Consider the following 13,148-nt stretch of genomic DNA (forward strand, 5'->3'; position numbering starts at 1 on the left):
CCCCCCCCCCCCCCCTTATTATACGTGTATATAGACATTAGGAATGTGCATTTGATAAGGATTTCGATGTTAGTCTAATATTTATTTATCTCCTTTGTCTAGCTATTTTATATTTTTGGATACACATTTTGTTCATGATATTTAATTGTTTGTTTAATATTGAAAAAAATTTAAAAAACATGAAATTTTAGTTATTAATTGACTCTTTGTTTGAATTATGTAGAAAATTATATAATATTTATAATTTTAAATCAATTAAGATTTTAGTAAAATATTTATTTATTTGAAATTTGTACCATAATTGTAACGATCCGGCCGGTCGTTTTGAGAGTTGTAGCCCCAATCTCCCATTTACTGCTTCTCTCGTATCTATTTCTTCTATTGTGACTTGCTGGGAGGTTTCGTTTTGGTTTTTGGAGTGTTTTGGGACACTTAGTCCCTAAACAGAGGCTTAAGTCTTAAGATTTGGACCATAGTCGGAACTATATGAACACGACTCCAGAATAGAGTTTCGTCGATTCCGTTAGCTCCATTGGGTGATTTTGGGCTTAGGGGCGTGTCCGAATTGTATTTTGTAGGTCTGTAGCTTAATTAGGCTTGAAATGGTGAAAGTTGAATTTTTTGGAGATTTGGACTGGTAGTAGACTTTTTGATATCGGGGTCGGAATCTGATTCCGAAAGTTGGAGTAGGTCCGTAATGATGAATATGACTTGTATGCAAAATTTGAGGTCGATCGGACGTGGTTTGATAGGTTTCAGCATCGGTTGTGGAAATTTGAAAGTTTCAAGTTCTTTAAGTTTGATTTGGATGGTGATTCGTATTTTTAGCATTGTTTGATGTGATTTGAGGGCTCTACTAAGTTTGTATGGTATTTTAGGACTTGTTGGTATGTTTGGTTGAGGTCCCGAGGGCCTCGGGTTAATTCCAGATGGTTAACGGATCAAGTTGACTTTTGGGAAAAATGGCTAAAGTGTGTTGTATCTGGTGTAATCGCACATGCGCAAGATTGACCGCAGGTGCGAGCTTGCAGAAGCGAGTGGGCAATTGCAGATGCAAGGATGATGAGGTTGACCAGTAGCTGCAGGTGCGATGTGTAAGCCGCATATGCGGAAGTGCGATCGCAGAAGCGGAATAAGTGAGGAAGCTAAGGTGGCCAAGGTTCCGCAGAAGCGGACGATTAAGCGCAGAAGCACGTCCGCAGACGCGGATTGTTGTGCGCAGGTGCCATGCCTGGGAGTTTAAGTGAACTCCGTAGGTTCAGAGTCTTCGCCGCAAAAGCGGCATCGCAGAAGCAGAATTTGGACCGCAGGTGCGGTTTGTCTGGGCAGAAAAGGGCTAACTGCGAGGGTTTGATTTCGTTCTCCATTTTTGGACCTAGAGAGCACGGATTAAGGCGAAGTTTCGAGGAATTTTCAGAGGAAGCTTGTGGGTAACGATTCTTAACTCCTTTATGGTTATATCCCACTAATCTATGATTAATTTCATCATTTAATTAAGGTTTTGAGTTGGAAATTTGGGGGGAAATGGTAGAAACTTCATAGACTAAAATTTCGAGTTTTGGAAGGCGATTTGAGGTCGGATTCGAGTAGTTCTTGTATGGTTAGACTCGTGAGTGAATGGGTGTTTGTATTTTATGATTTTTACCCGATTGTGAGACGTGGGCCCGGGGAGGCTTTTTAGGGAAATTTTCCAATATCTTGCTTTAGCTTTGATTTCATTAGCTAGATTAGTTTCTTGTAGTTGTATTTATGATATGTAATTGATTTTGGCTAGATTTGGGCCATTCGGAGTCGAATATTCGTGGGAAGAGCATTGTTACTAATTGATTGAGCTTGGTTCGAGGTAAGTGGCTTGCCTAACCTTGTGTGGGGAAACCCCCTTACGATTTGGTACTGTTTTCGATATGTGAGCAATGTATACGTGATGTGACGAGTACATACTCAAGCTAATTGTTGTAAAAACTCATTTTCTGCTAAGTAATAGCCTGTTTCCTTCTTATCTGAGTTGTATCAGCATGTGTAGTATCCCGTTAGCTTAGAATAGCATGTCTACTTGCCTTAATTGTTTATATGAACTCTGTGCAGCATGTTTAGTGAATTTCCTGCTTTTCCTTGACTCGGGCTTAGTCTAAACTGTAGGCTTTCTTTCTGTAGCTGTTATTTCCATTGGTTGAGTTACAAATTTACTTTGGGACTACGGAATGGTATTTCGGTAGATCCCCCTGTACATTTACGTTTGGGACTACGAGACGGTATCTCGGGAGATCCCATGTTGTTATCCCTGTGTACTGAGCTGTTATCTTCTATGATTTCATTCTTGTTAAATTTCAGTCTTTATTTTACTTATATATGTACCAGTAGGACCCTGACCTGACCTCGTCACTACTCGACCAAAGTTAGGCTTGGCACTTAATGGGTACCATTGTGGTGTACTCATGCCCTTCCCTGCACATAATTTTCGTGTGCAGACCCAGGTACCTCCTACTAGCCTCGTTCTTAGTGAGCCGCAGACCTCAAAATCCCTTTCTATTCTTCCCCATGTGAAACGCATCTTGTATTTTTCTTTTGTTAGATTCTGGAGTATAGAGATACTATTTTTCTTTCTGTAGTTTGTGACTCATGATATTGCGGGTTTTGGGAAAACTGTGTACGTCCAGTGTTTGGTTATTGTACATGCCGAGCGGCATTGTTATTGGTTATTCAGTATCTAATGCAGTTAGCAGTTTAGTTTGTTTCCATTGTTGATATTTTCCGCAATTTGTTAGGCTTACCTAGTCGTAGAGACTAGGTGCCGTCACGAGATATCTCGGAGGGATATTTGGATCGTGACAATAATAATAATACCTTCCATGTTAATATTTTTATGTTTAAAATTTGAAAACCAACTAAAATTTTATTTACTTAACTTTATTAGTATTTGAAGCTATACTCAATTGCAAACATAATCTATTGTAAATGTATAGAATTTACTCGACAATTGTAAAGCGACATACAATCAATAATTATTTTTCTATTAATGTATGCAAACTTGAAACGATAAGGATGAAATAAGAGAAGATAGAATATAGTATTCTATTGAGTTATTTTTAATTATTTTTTCCTTTTACAAATATTCTAACAAATGATAGCTCCCTATATTTTTTATATATTTGTTTATAATTGTAAATTATTCACTCAGCATTAGTCATTTTTAAAGCTTATATTTTCACATTTTAATTTTTTTATAGGATCTACAGGAAAATCTCATCGTGATAAAAGTAATTTTTTAACTTATTTGTTTGATACTAAGGCATAAAAAATTATAACAATAATTTTCATAAGATATTCTTACTAAACTCTAAAGACTTTCATTGGGTTGGATCTGGGATCAACACATATATTTTTAGAAAGTTATACATTTTACTTTTATTACAACTCAAAGATCTTGTTTAATAATACATATGTAACGACCGGTCGTTTTGCTTTCTAGATCCCAGTTCCCTTAAGTAAGACTCCCCCATGTGCTTTTACTGTTTTATGACTTGCGGGGATTGTTAGTTCGAGTTTGGAAGGGTTCAGGTTGAAATCGAAACACTTAGTTCCTTAATAATGGCTTAAAATGTATAAGTTTCACTTGAGTCAATATTTTGAGTAATAAATCTCAGAATCGGGATTTGACGTTTCCAATAAGTATGATGATTTTTGACTTGGACGTATGTTTGGATCAGGTTTTATAACGACCCGGCTGGTCGTTTCAAGAGTTGTAGCCCTATTCCCTCAATTTCTGCTTCTTTTATGCTCTACAACTGTAATATGACTTACGCTTTGGTTGGTTTGGGCCCGGAGAGATTTCAGAGTGAATTGAGACACTTATTCTCACAATTGAAAGCTTAAGTTGGAAAAGTTGGCCAAATATTTGACTTATGCGTAAACAACCTCGGATTTGACTTTTGAGGGTTCCATTAGCTCCGTTGGGTGATTTTGGACTTAGGAGCGTGTTCGGATTGTGATTTGGAGGTCGTAGTGGAATTACGCTTGAAATGACGAAAGTTAAGTTTTTGGGAAGTTTGACCAGGATTGGGACTTTTTCATATCGGGGTCGGGTTGGATTTTTGGAAGTTAGAGTAGGTTCGTGGTGTCATTTGTGACTTGTGTGCAAAATTTGAGGTCAATCGAACGTGATTTGATTGGTTTCGACGTCGTTTATAGAATTTGGAAATTTCAAAGTTCATTAGGCTTGAATTCATGTGCAATTCGTGTTTTTGATGTTGTTTAAGGTGATTTGAGGGTTTGACTAAGTTCGTATGATATTTTTGGGACTTGATGGTATGTTTAGTTGAGGTCCCGGGGCCCTCAGGTGAGTTTCAGTTAGTTAATAGATCATTTTTGGACTTAGCTTGATGGCTGAAGATTGCTGGTGTGAATTTTCTGGTTTCCTCTTATGCGTTCGTGAGAGAGGTCTTGCGTTCGCGAAGGGCATCTGTTGACTGAGGAAGTTTTGTTCTACGCGTTCGCAAAGAAGAGGAAGCGAACGCGAATGTTTGGACTGAGAGTGCATTGCAAACACGTGAATGGTGACGCGTTCGCGAAGAGGTGTTGAGGCAGTGGGGAACCCAAGGTTTTGGTGTACGCATTCGCGGGGCAGTGGTCGCGTTCGCGAAGAGTGGGGTCGGCAGAGCTTCACATTCGCGAGGCTGGGGTTGCGTTCGGAAAGGGTTAATTTAAGGGGCAGTCAGAATGGTCCACGCGAACGCGAGTGGAAGGTCGCGTTCACGATGAAGGCATCACTAGGCAGTATAAAAAGGTTAAAAAATGAGGGTTTCGGGATTTTTCACATTTCTAACATTTTTGAGCTCGATTTTGGAGAGGATTTTAAGGTGATTCTTGAGGTAAGTTCCTTGGGTTCATTTCTATTCAAACTATGTTTCCCTATTGATTTCACACCTAGTTGGTGTGTTTTTGAGGTGTAATTTAGGGTTTTGAGGCTAGGGATTTGGAGAGTTGATTTGGAGAATTGAATGGACTTTGGTGTCGGATTTTCATGAATTTGGTATGAATAGACTTGTGAGTGAATGGGCTTTCCGGTTTTGTGACTTTTGCCGGATTTTGAGACGTGGGCTCGGGGGCTGGCTTTTGGCTAATTTCAAATTTTGGCTTGTAATTTTGTATTTTTCTTATGGAATTGATTTCTTTAGCCCGTATTGATTGTATTGTACTGCTTGTGGCCAGATTCGAGACATTTGGAGGCCGATTTGCGAGGGAAAGGCGTAATAGAGTAGAGTTTTGGCTCGTCTTGAGGTAAGTAACAATTCTAAATCTTGTTTGAGGGTATGAAACCCCAGATTTTTGTGTTATGTGATTAGTTTTGAGGTGACACACATGCTCGGTAACGGGCGTATGGCCGTGCACCGTAGAAATTGTGACTTGGTCCATTCCGTGAAACTGTAACGTTGAATGAACTTGTTGTTAGCTATATGCTCTCCATGTGTTATAGGACTTTGACAGTAAATCGTGTTAAAAACCATGTTTAAGCTATGTGTTGGTACTGTTGGGACCCATAGAGGTCGTGTTACATATTGAATTACCTGCTAAATACTATTTGAGGGTGTTGATATTTAGCATAGCTGACCGCTGGAGATTTCGAGGTAGCTGCCTAGCGTTTGCAATCCTTATTTCTCCTTCCTTATCTTTTCTTTCGCTGTATTCCAAACTTTTAAGGACATTTCATTTCTAGACTTGTGTTGTATAGATGCTCATGGGCTCAGTGACACCCCGATATTAGGAACTATTTTCCGCACTTGTGTTCTGGGTTTGACCCCCGTTTATGAAAACTTTGCTTATTTAAAACTACTTGATTCATTTTTTGTTAGTTGTTGGCAATATTTTGGAAATTTCGGCTTGCCTAGTATCACGATAGGCGCCATCATGACAGGTTAGGATATGGGTCGTGATAAGTTGGTATCAGAGCCTACGTTACATAGGTCTCAGAGTCATGAGAAGGTTTAGTAGAGTCTTGTGGATCGTTACCCAGACGTCTATACTTATCTTCGAGAGGCTGCCAACCCTTAGTAAACTTTAAATTCTTGAATTCTTGTCATGCAAATCTGTTGATTCTGGTAACTAAACTTCTGTTATTTTATTCTTTCACAGATGGTGAGGACACGTACTACAGGACAGGATGGACAGCCACCAGTTAGGGCCGCAAGAGGTCGAGGTCTCGATAGGGGCAGAGGTGCAGCTCGTACAGCAGCTAGGGCAGCACCTGCAGATCCACTAGTTGCCCCAGTTCAGGAGCGAGTTCCAGTTATGGATGAGCCAATGGGGCCAGCTCAGGCACCAGCTGTGCCCATCATGATTCCAGGCCTCAGGAGGTCTAAACTCAGATTCTGAACGTGTGCACCAGTCTTGCTTAGGCGGTCTCTGTTCCGGCCGCAACAGCCACTTCTCAGGCCAGGGGAGGTACTCAGACTCCCGCCGCCCACACACCAGAGCAGGTGATACAGGGACTCCAGACACCAGGGGCACTACCAGCCTAGCCGCTTGCAGCTGCTCAGGCCCATGTGGTTCCTGTTATGTCTGATGATGAAGAGCGGAGATTGGAGTGGTTTGGGAGACTCCAACCTCCATCTTTCAGTAGTACATAGGCAGAGGTTGCCCAGGGCTTCTGGGACAAGTGTCAAAGGATTCTCCATACAACGGGTATTCTAGAGACCAGTGGGGTCTCATTCACTACTTTTCAGTTCTCTGGGGCTGCCTTCAACTGGTAGGAGGCTTATGAGAGGTGTAGGCCAGTCGGTGCGGCACCACTTACATGGAAGAAGTTCTCTGTTCTCTTCTTGGAGAAGTTTGTGCCTCAGTCCCACAGAGAGGAGCTGTGCAGGCAATTTGAGCAGCTTCGTCAGGATGATATGTCCGTGATGCAGTATGAGATGAGGTTTTCTGAGTTGATCTGTCATGTAGTTTGGATGGTTCCCACTGACAGGGAGAGGATCAGGATGTTCATCGATGGCCTCATATATCAGCTGCGGTTGCTCATGACTAGGGAGGGGGTGTCTGGTGCTACTTTTGATGAGGTTATCGATATTGCTCGGCAAATAGAGGTGGTTCACAGCTAGGAGCAGGTTGAGAGGGAGGCCAAGAGGCCTTGTGGATCAGGTGGTTTTAGTGGAGTTCTTTCTGGAGGTCAGTTCTACCACGGCAGGGGTCGTCCTTACAGGCATGCTCAGACGACTCGTCTAGTTCACCGTGGTGCATCATCTAGCCATGGTTCACACAGTTCTTAGAAGGATCACTCATCTCTCTATGCCCTTCCAGCTCAGAGTTCATCCCGTGCTCCATCGGTTCAGGGCTCATCTATTCCAGGTCCTTCTACTAGTTACCCGGTTCTCGGGGCTCCCTTCTGTCTCCATCACCAGCACCAGGGAGTTGCTTTAAGTGCGGGAAGTTTAGGCATATGTGGAGGCAGTGTCCTCATTGTCTAGGAGGTCTAGTACAGCGAAGGGGTCAGGCTGTGACTTCTGCACTAGTTTCTACACCACCCGCTCAGCCAGCCTGGGGTGGGGCCCAGTCAGCTAGAGGTTTCCCTAGAGGGGGAGGCCGATCAGGTGGCAGTCAGGCCCAATTCTACGCTCTTCCCGCCAGACCAGATGCCATAGCTTCAGATGCACTGATCACAGGTATTGTCTCAGTTTGCCATAGGGATGCCTCTGTATTATTTGACCATGGTTCCACTTATTCATATGTATCATCGTATTTTGCTCATTATCTGGATATGCCCCGTGAGTTTCCAGTTTTTATCTGTTCATATATCTACGCTGATGGGCGATACTATTATTGTGGACCCTGTGTATTGATCATGTGTTGTGACTATTGGGGGATTAGAGACTATAGTTGATCTCTTGTTGCTTAGTATGGTTGATTTCGATATGATCTTGGGTATAGACTGGTTCTCTCCATGTCATATTATTTTGGATTATCACGCTGAGACCGTGACGTTGGCGATGCCGGGGTTGCGACGGATTGAGTGGTGAGTTCCTCTAGACTATGTTCCTAGTTGAGTGATTTCACACTTGAAGGCCCAGTGGATGGTTGGGAAGGGTTGTCTATCTTATTTGGCCTTTGTGAGGGATGTCAGTGTAGAGAGCCCTACTATTGATTCAGTTCCGGTGGTGCGAGATTTCCCGCATGTTTTTCCTGCAGACCTGTCGGGCATGCCGCCTGACAGGGACATTGACTTTGGTATTGACTTGATGCTAGGCAGCCAGCCCATTTCTATTCCTCCATACCATATGGCACCAACCGAGTTGAAGGAGTTGAAGGAGCAGCTTCAGGAACACCTTGATAAGGGGTTTATTAGGCCTAGTGTGTCACCTTGGGGTGCACCTGTTCTGTTTGTGAAGAATAAGGATGGTACTATGAGAATGTGCATTGAATTGACCAACTTCAGGGAGCGACGGTGTTCTCTAAGATTGATTTGAGGTCTGGGTATCACCAGATGAAGATTCGGGATTCGGATATTCTTAAGACAGCTTTCAGGACCCGTTATGGTCATTATGAGTTCCTTGTGATGTCTTTTGGGCTAACCAATGCCCCAGCAGCGTCCATGCATCTGATGAACAGTGTATTTCAGCCTTATCTTGACTCGTTTGTTATTGTGTTCATTGATGATATCCTGGTGTACTCTCGTAGCTAGGAGGAGCATGCCTAGTATTTGAGGATTGTGTTATAGCAGCTGAGGGAGGAGAAGCTTTATGACAAGTTCTCCAAGTGTGAGTTTTGGCTCAGTTTGGTGGCATTTTTGGGGCACATGGTGTCCAGTGAGGGTATTCAGGTGGATCCAAAGAAGATAGAGGCGGTTCAGAGTTGGCCCACACCGTCCTCAGCTACGGAGATTTTGAGCTTCATTGGTTTGGTTGGTTATTACCGTCGGTTCGTGCAGGGTTTCTTGTCTATTGCATCGCCCTTGACCAAGTTGACCCAAAAGGGTGTTCCTTTCAGGTTGTCGGATGAGTCTGAGGAGATCTTTCAGAAGCTCAAGACTGCCTTGACCACAACTCCAGTTCTAGTTCTACCATCAACTTCTGGTTCTTATACAGTGTATTGTGATGCTTCTCGGAGAGGTATTGGGTGTGTTTTGATGCAGGAGGGTAGAGTGATTGCTTATGATTCGCACCAGTTGAAGCCTCATGAGAAGAACTACCATGCTCATGATTTAGAGTTGGCTGCCATTATTCATGTGTTGAAGATTTGGAGGCACTATCTCTATGGTGTGTCTTATAAGGTATTTACTGATCATCGGAGCCTCCAACACTTGTTCAAATAGAAGGATCTAAATATGAGGCAGCAGAGATGGTTGGAGCTGCTAAAGGACTATGATATTACTATTCAGTATAGTCCGAGGAAGGCTAATATGGTGGACGATGCCTTGAGTAGGAAGGCATTGTGTATGGGTAGCTTGCATTCATTCCTGTTGGTGAGAGACCTCTTGTAGTTGATTTTTAGGCCTTGGCCAACCAGTTTGTGATATTAGATATTTCGGAGCCCAGTCGGGTTCTAGCCTGTGTGGTTTCTCGATCTTCCTTATTTGATCGCATTAGAGAGCGCCAGTATGTTGATCCTCATTTGCTTGTCCTCAAGGACAAGGTTCAGCACGGTGATGCTAGAGATGTGGCTATTGGAGATGATGGGGTGTTGAGGATGCATGGCCAGATATGCATGCTCAATGTAGATGGACTACGGGAGTTGATTCTTGAGGAGGCCCACAACTCGCGGTATTCCATCCATCCGTGTGTCGTGAAGATGTATCAAGACTTAAGGCAGCACTATTGGTGGAGGAGAATGAAGAAGGATATAGTTGGCTTTGTAGCTCTGTGTTTTAACTGTCAGCAGGTAAAATACGAGCATCAGAGACCGGGTAGATTGCTTTAGAGGATAGATATTCCAAAATAGAAGTGGGAGCGGATCATCATAGATTTCGTAGTTTGGCTCCCACGGACTTCGAGGATGTTCGATGCTTTTTAGGTGATTGTGGATCGGCTAACCAAGTCCGCGCACTTCATTCTAGTTGGTACTACTTATTCTTCAGATCGGTTGGCTGAGATTTATTCAGAGAGATTGTGCGCCTTCAAGGTATGCCAATTTCCATCATTTCGGATAGTGGTATGCAGTTTTAGAGAGCCGTGCAGCGAGAGTTGGGCACTCAGGTTTAGTAGAGTACATTATTTCACCCTCAGACGGACGGACAGTCTGAGCGCACTATTCAGATATTGGAGGACATGCTACCCGCTTGCGTCATTGATTTTGGGGGTTCATGGGACCAGTTTCTACCGCTCGCGGAGTTTGCCTACAACAAGAGTTATCAGTCGAGCATTTAGATGGCTCCGTATGAGGCTTTGTATGGGAGGTGGTGTAGATCTCCAGTGGGTTGGTTTGAGCCCTGTGAGGCTAGGCTTTTGGTCACAGACATGGTTCAGGATGCATTGGACAAGGTTAGATTAATTTAGGAGCGGCTTCACACGGTGCAGTCTAGACAGAAGAGCTACGCCGACAGGAAGGTCCGTGATGTGTCTTACATGGTTGGGGAGAAGGTTTTGCTTAAGGTCTCACCCATGAAGGGTGTTATGAGGTTCGGGAAGAAGGGCAAATTGAGCCCTCGGTTTATTGGTCCGTTTGAGGTACTTCAGAGGATTTGGGAGATGGCTTACAAGGTTGCCTTGCCACCTAGTTTGTCGAGTGTGTATCCACTATTTCATGTTTCTATGATTCGAAAGTATGTCGGTGATCTGTCTCATGTTTTGGATTTCAGCATGGTTTAGTAGGATGGTGATTTGACTTATGATGTGGAGCCGATTGCCATTTTAGAGCGTCATGTTCGAAAGTTGAGCTCAAAGGATATAGCTTCAGTGAAGGTGCAGTGGAGAGGTCAGCCCGTGGAGGAGGCTACTTGGGAGACCGAGCGGGAGATACAGAGCATATATCCACACCTATTTGAGACACCAGGTATGTTTCTAGACCCATTCGAGGATGAACGATTGTTTAAAAGGGGGAGAATGTAACGACACGACTGGTCATTTTGAGAGTTGTAGCCTCGTTCCCCCATTTTTTGCTCCTTTTGTGCTCTACAGCTGTTATGTGACCTACCAGGTTAGTTGGTTCGGGTCCGGAGAGATTTCAGATTGAATTTAGACACTTAGTCTCATAATTGAAAGCTTAAGTTGGAAAAGTTGAAGGGATGTCACGTATGTGTAAACGACCTCGAATTTGAATTTTGATGCTTCTGTTAGCTCCGTTGGGTGATTTTGGACATAGGAGCGTGTCCAGATTATGATTTGGAGGTCCGTAGTGGAATGAGGCTTGAAATGGCGAAAGTTGAGTTTATGGGAAGTTTGACCGCGGGTGGACTTTTTTATATCGGGATCGGGTTGGATTTCCGGAAGTTGGAGTAGGTTCATGGTGTCATTTGTGACTTGTGTGCAAAATTTGTTGTCAATCGGACGTGATTTGATATGTTTTGACGTCGTTTGTAGAATTTGGAAATTTCAAAGTTTATCAGGCTTGAATCCATGTGCAATTCGTGTTTTTGATGTTGTTTGAGGTGATTTGAGGGTCCGAATAAGTTTTTATGATGTTTTGGGACTTGATGGTATGCTTGGTTGAGGTCCCGGGGACCTTGGTGAGTTTCAAGTGGTTAATGGATCCTTTTAGAATTAGCTTGATGGTTGAAGATTACTGGTGTGAATTTTCTAGTTTCCTCTTACGCGTTCGTGAGAGAGGTCTAGCGTTCGCGAAGGGCATCTGTTGGCTGGGAAAGATTTGTTATTCCCGTTCGCGAAGAAGAGTTTTGGACTGAGAGTGCGTCGCAAACGCGGGAATGGTGACCTGGGCCCGAGGGGGTGGCATTTGGCTAATTTCGGACTTTCGATTGTAATTTTGTATTTTTTGGTATTGATTCCTTTAGCCCGTATTGATTGTATTATACTGCTTGTGGCTAGATTCGGGACATTTGGAGGCCGATTTGCGAGGCAAAGGCATATTGGAGTAGAGTTTTGGCTCGGCTTGAGGTATGTAATAGTTCTAAATCTGGTTCTGAGAGTATGAAACCCCGAATTTCTATGTTATGTGGTGTGGAGGTGACGCACATTCTAGGTAACGGGCGTGTGGGCGTGCAGCGTAGGAATTGTGACTTGGTCCATTTTTTGAAAATGTAAAGTTGAATAAACTTGTTGTTAGCTATATGCTCTCCATTTGTTATAGGAATTTGACTGTAAATCACGTTAGAAACCATGTTTAGGCTATGTGTTGGTACTGTTGGGACCCACAGAGGCCGTGTTACATATTGAATTACCTGCTAAATGCTATTTGTACTCAGTCTCAGTTTTTTACTCGCATATCATATCTCAGTCTCTATTATTCTTGTTGATACATCATACCATTGTTGTTTGGGCTGTTTGCCGGATTTGAAAGCATGTCTACTTTCCTTGTTGAGACTACTGAAATTTAACTATAACTGTGTAGCTTGTAATTATCTTTCAGTTCTTTATCTAGTATTGTTACTTACTGAGTTGGTTGTACTCACGCTACATCCTGCACTTCGTGTGCAGAACCAAGAGTTTCTAGACGCGGATGGTGTTGATATTTCACATAGCTGACCGTTGAAGATTTTACGGTAGCTGCCTAGTGTTCACAGTCCTTATTTCTCCTTCCTTATCTTTTCTTTCGTTGTATTTAGATCCAAACTGTTATAGAAATTTCATTTCTAGATTGGTGATGTATATATGCTCATGGGCTAAGTGACACCCTGATATTGGGAGCGATTCCGCACTTATGTTTTGGGTTTTACCCCCGTTTATGAAAACTTTGCTTATTTAAAACTACTTGATTCATTTTCTGATAGTTGTTGGGAATATTTTGGAAATGTCGGCTTGCCTAGTATCATGATAGGAGCCATCACGACAGGTTAGGATTTGGGTCGTGATAGGTTTTAGGGTGACCCGGGAGCATTTCAGCGCATAAAGTTAAAAGTTGGCACATTGAAGGTTTTCTAGTTCCTTAAATTTGATTTGAAGTAGCTTTTGGTGTTATCGAGGTCCGTTTGGGATTCCGAGCTTGGGAATAGTTTCGTATAGTGATTTGTGACTTGCACGCAAAATTTAGGGTCATTCCGGGTAGTT

This window comes from Nicotiana attenuata, chromosome 4, assembly GCF_001879085.1.
Source record: "Nicotiana attenuata strain UT chromosome 4, NIATTr2, whole genome shotgun sequence".
NCBI classification, from domain to species: Eukaryota; Viridiplantae; Streptophyta; class Magnoliopsida; order Solanales; family Solanaceae; genus Nicotiana; species Nicotiana attenuata.